Here is a 6,000-nt window from a genome sequence, read left to right as displayed (position 1 = left end):
TTTCCATGACCATTTGGTCGCTTCAACTTTGCATATCATGCATAGTGATTAGCAAGTAAGCAAGCGCATATTATAGTGCAGCATATGGGAATGTGACGTAAGTTGCTTACTGCAGTCTGGTGCGCGTGCCCGCTGTCCTCCACCTGCCCGCTGTCATTAGGGCTGCGTATGTGCACTGGCTTCTATAGCCACTGCGCATGTGCTGGCACCGTTGACGCGCGGCGCTTCCCCGTTGGGGTCGGTGGACAGTAGCGCGCATGCGCCGGCGTCAGACTGCAAGCGGCCGCCATTAAGCAAACACATCATATAAGGATTAAACACATAAATTTGGCCATGATTAATACACCGAGGAGATAACACAATAGCATCCCTCGGGGGTAATGCCAACTCCGAAAGGCATATCAAAAGAGGAGGAAAGGAGATAAGGCACAATTATGATTGAAAATATTAAGTTTTTATTGGTAAAGGTTAAAAGAACAAATACAAAACAGTACAAAAAGACATACAGAACATGGAATCGGTCACCAAGGGTGTGGAAAGGAGAAATGTTCCTTTATAAAAATAGTCTTTAAGGAGGTTTACTCTTGCCTTCAGAACCAGCCCCATATACCACCAGGTAATGCAACAAGCTCTTTTGAATTTAATGCAAGGTGCCTTCTACTCTCCTGCACACTCTTTCTGCCTTTGGTATTTTCCACTACTCAGTGCGTTTATTAGTATTTCAGCCATTAGGCAGAGTTGTGGCTGCTGAGATTACCATTTAGTCCTGTTTCTATAGTGATGAGATATAATATTTACTACAGAATTTTACTATCATTCTCTCACTATTATATGTGAAATTCACGTGTTGAGTCCCTGGGTATGGACCCATCAATGATGGGGATACCAGCATTTGGGAACATACAGGTCTATACCGATGAATTTTGAGTGCACATGTACACTTTATTAGTCAGCCCACAGGTCCAATGAAGGTCTGCACTGTCGCAATTCCGGAACTATATATATATATATATATATATATATATATATATATATTTACAGCCAGCCGTTGCACTTTACTTACACCGCGACCATCATCTTGTAAATTTCGACAGCCCTATTACTGTTACCTCTGTTATTATCTACATCCAAATCCAAAGGAATAGCCAATTAGGCTTTATCTGTTCACTATACTCCTAGGGTTTGTATAATTTAACCCAACTTACAGCGTGTTAACCCTCTGCATCCTTGTGTGTTTTGTACACTGTATAACGTTGCTTACCGAAACTTGGGGGTTTCACTCGCTTGCAGCGGTATTAGGTAGCTTAGGCAACACAGGTATCACTGTCTCTTATAAAACCCAGCAGTTTATTTAATAGACTCAACATAAACTGCTAAACAAAATGTAACAAAGCCTCTCCTGGCTTAAAGGAAAATATAACATACCGTGGGCTTCCAGTCCAATTAAATGTCCATAGTGGAGTCTCCACACTCTGGCTCCTGCCAGCGAACACCACTCACTGTGGTTCCTTCCTGCAGCCTCCAGCCAGGCTGCAGTTTTATCCCCAGTCCTCACTTGGACTGATTTCCAGAAGTCTCTCTTCAGTCTTCACACAGACTGAGACCTCCAGCACACAATCTCCATGTGCAGCACACAATCTCCATGTGCAGCACACAATCTCCATGTGCAGCACACAATCTCCATGTGCAGCACACAATCTCCATGTGCAGCACACTCAGACTTTTTTCTGTCTCTAAAACTAACAGTCTCTTAAACCCAACCGGACACACCCACAGGTGGAGGTATGTGATTCTCCAGCCCTGTCCATCACGCCGCCCATAGTTTAAAGGGAAGCTAACCCTTAATTACAACCCAAGTCCTGTGAAACTACAGGTCCCACAGTCACATCTTCAGTTCAATAGGGCAGGGAATCCTTCTCCACTGCAACACATAGCGACCATCCACAACATTGGTGGTCGCTACCTCACAACTGTAACACTATATTTTTAATGTGTTTTTGTATGTCTATCACTTACTGCAGGGGTGGGGAACCTTTTTACTGGCAGGGGCCATTTGGAATTTCGTACTAACCTTTGGGGGCCGCACAACATTATCAACCTGAAAAATAACCCTGCTATATTTGGTCAAACAATTAATTAACTCACCCCTACTGTGGGGGCAGGAGCTGCTTCTCTTTGGTGCAATTGTGATGTTTGGTGATATTGATCATCTTGTTTCTCACAGCTGCTTTTCCAGGTTTGTCTCTGTCTGGAGATGCTGGGGGCATAAACATCACAGGAGGGGCAGGGGTGCATAAATTACAGGAGACACTGGGAGTTTATATCACAGGAGGGGCTGGGGCATATACATCAGTAGGGGGCATGGACAGCCCTGGCAGTGGCACAGACATGACTGGGGACAGGGACAGCACTGGGTGGCAGCACGGACTGCACTGGGTGGAAGCACGGACTGCACTGGGTGGCAGCACGGACTGCACTGGGTGGCAGCATGGACAGCACTAGGTGGCATCACTAGGGAGACAGACAGGTCTGGTGGAACATAGACATCAACAAGAGGGCACAGACTGGGGGGCATAGAAAGCAGTGGGAGGGTACAGACAGCAGTAGCGAGTTAAGAGCACTGGGAGGTACACAGTACTGAGGGGTGACACACAGCACTGGGGAGCATGGATAGCATAAGGGGGGCACAGACAGCACTCACCGTGGCATGGACAGCACTGGGTGCAGCATGGACAGCATTAGGTGGTGCGGACAGCACTGGGGGGGCGTAGACATCACCCAGGGGGTACAGACAGCACTAGGGGGGCACGGACAGCAGTGAGGGGTTACACCGTGCTTAGGGTGTACACACTGTACTAGGGAGTACACAGCACTGGGGTGTACACAGCATTAGGGGGTACACTGCATTAGGGGGAACACACAGCATTAGGGGATACACACAGCACAAGGGAATACACACAGCATTAGGGGGTACACACTGTACTAGGAGGTACACAGCACTGGGGGGTACACACTGTACTAGGAGGTACACAGCACTGGGGGGTACACACAGCATGAGGGGGTACACAGCACTGGCGGTACACACTGTACTAGGAGGTACACAGCACTGGGGGGTACACACAGCACAAGGGGGTACACAGCATTAGGAGGTACACACAGCATTAAGGGGTACACACAGCATTAGGGGGTACTTACTGTACTAGGGGGTACACACAGCATTAGGGGGTACACACAGCACTAGGGGGTACACACAGCACTAGGGGATACACACAGCATTAGGGAGTACACACAGCATTGGGGGGTACACAGCACGAGGGGGTACACACAGCACGAAGGGGTGCACACAGCACTAGGGGGTACACAGCACTGAGCGGGGGGGGGCAGCAATTGGTTGAGTACTCACAGTGAGGGGGGGGGAGTCACACACACAGCACAGTTTCGGGAGGCTGGTAAACCTGCTGCAGCTTTTCTGTGCCTTTATCGCAGCGTGCTGCTTGCTCCGTCCACCAGAGCACACTAGCACAGGCTGGGGATAAGCCTAGAATGGGTAAAGGAAAAGGGATTCTTCAGCTCACCTGTTGCCCGGACTGCTAGACCTTGCGGGTGCCTCGGATCCGCCGGTAAGTCCCGACCGGTTTGTGGAAGAAGGCAGAGAAGAAAAGGATGATCCGGCACTGATTCTTCTTTAAGATAAAATCTCCGTAATCTTTATTGGAAATATTAAAAGCATCGTGAAGGCCGAGGTATAAATCAATACATGGAAACTTTGCGCGTTTCGGACTACACCATAAAAACAGAAAGAGTCCTTAATCATAAGTGTTCCATGTATACCACAACATTACTAAAATAGACTGACCCGCTGGATGGGCGGAAGGGAGGGGCGGGATGTCATGATTGCATGAAAAAACAGGTGAACATCGCCGTGCATATGGACAAAAGGAACATCATACTGGGTCAATATAATCCTTAGTAAATAGTGCGTGATAAACCATAAAACATTCATTCATATGTTAATAATCATTTCAATAGAGGAGCTGACCTGAAATTGCAATAGGGCTGCAAATACAAGCCCCTATATATTCATAAGAATAGAAACGAAAAATTTCATGATACAGATAGAGCTAAAAATGAAATTAGATTATGTGGGTTAGTTACCAAAGGACCCAACCCTAGGTTGATAAGTAAATTATATGGAGATCACAAGTTAAATAAAATATAAATTTATAAGGTTCTCAACAATATTTGCAAAGTATATCAAAAAGCAGCTCCTCCAGTGAAAAACAGGGGGGGGGAGAGGACTTGTTCAATATAAATAAGCAAGCTCCAATATGTGCATATCGTCTGACGATAAAAAGACCATAAAAAAAAAATATATATACATCAGGATGAAACATGTGTGGAGCTTGACTGAAGGAATGCTCATTACAATATGTCCGAATTATGGCATCCGTGCAGGAATGGATGAATTTCATCAAAGAATGACTAGAACAAACACATAAGCATAAAAGCACCTCATTGAATGTCAGAAAACGGATCAGAAATTATTCTATATCTATCGATCTAAAAAATAAATCGCAAATCGGAGCGATAGTTAAAGCCACCTGGGTATCTTGTATTTAGCTTCAAAATCCATTTTGCCTCTGCCAAAAGCAGGGCTTGGAACCAGTCCCCCCCACGAGGTGGTCTGGGAACAGACTCTATACCCGTGATCACTAAGGAAGAAAAATCCGCTGAATGACATTCAATGTAGTGCCTGGTCAGACCAGATAAGGAGCGTTTCTTCACCAATGCAACATAGCTTAAGGAGGTCCTGTCATGAGCTGCTGAAGGTATGCGGACGTGCTCAGAGATCCTGGTTCTAAGTGCTCTAGAGGTGCAGCCGACATAGCCCTTGCGGCATAGTGTGCACGTTGCCACATAGACCACATGTGCAGAAGCACAATTAATAAACGATCGAATTACAAAGCTTTCTCCATTATTCCCTAATAGGGATTTGGTATTGTGCATGAACCTGCAAAGGCCCCATCGGCCGGACCCACATTTATAAGACCCAGAGACACTGAGCCAGGTTCTGTTACATTTCTTAGATGTGAACATGCTGGGTGCCACAAGGTTCCCAATGGTACGAGCTCTCTTGGCTACTATATTGACCCCCGGCTGAAGAACTGAATTTAGTATGGGGTCCTGACGTAAAAGGGGGATAAAACGCTGGATGGTCTGTTTAATTTGAAAAAAATCAGTGCTAAATGGTGTTGAAAAAGTCACACGATTTCTAGATACTGAGGAAACAGGGTGATCTTCCAACCGATTGGTTCTTTTTTTTTTTTTAAATTCTTTATTTTAATGACCGACTCGAGAACATACAAAGTAACACCTGCTCCACAAAGAACAGAATAACAGATTTCAAATATTTAACATTGACATGTAGCCCACCCTTCCGCACCCCTGTACATATCTAGTCGCTGCAACTGCTCGAGTCAGGCCCAATTTAATCCTTTTATGAACCAACCCAACAAGGGTGGAATACAGAACATAGAAAGAGAGCAAAGCCCGAAAAGAGTTTAGAACAGGTTAAGAGAAAGAGCTAAAGGGGAATAGGGGGGGAGGGGAGAATAGGGGAAGATAGGGGACAAAGAAGTGAGAAGAAGGGAGAGCGAGAGAAGAAAAAAGAGGAAAGGGGGAGAGGAGAGAAAAAAAAAAAAAAAAAGGGGGGGGAGAGTGTTTCCCCAGAGCCTCACAGCAGCCGTGGAACAGAGAGTAATCTGGCGTATTCCACCGAGTGAGTGAACTCCAACCATGGGAACCAAGTCCTATGAAAATCTTCCTGTCTGTCATTGAGAGAGGATGTCAAGTCCTCCATGTGCCTTAGGTCGTTAACCCTTGAAACCCACTGTGCCAGTGTGGGGGTGGTAGAAGACTTCCAGCCAAGCGGGATGCAAGACCTGGCAGCCATTACCAGAAATCTAAGCAAAGAGCGCTTGTATCTAGGAGCCGGGAGTT

This window comes from Anomaloglossus baeobatrachus, unplaced genomic scaffold (assembly GCF_048569485.1).
Source record: "Anomaloglossus baeobatrachus isolate aAnoBae1 unplaced genomic scaffold, aAnoBae1.hap1 Scaffold_398, whole genome shotgun sequence".
In the NCBI taxonomy this organism is placed as follows: domain Eukaryota; kingdom Metazoa; phylum Chordata; class Amphibia; order Anura; family Aromobatidae; genus Anomaloglossus; species Anomaloglossus baeobatrachus.
This window is presented reverse-complemented; position numbering follows the sequence as displayed.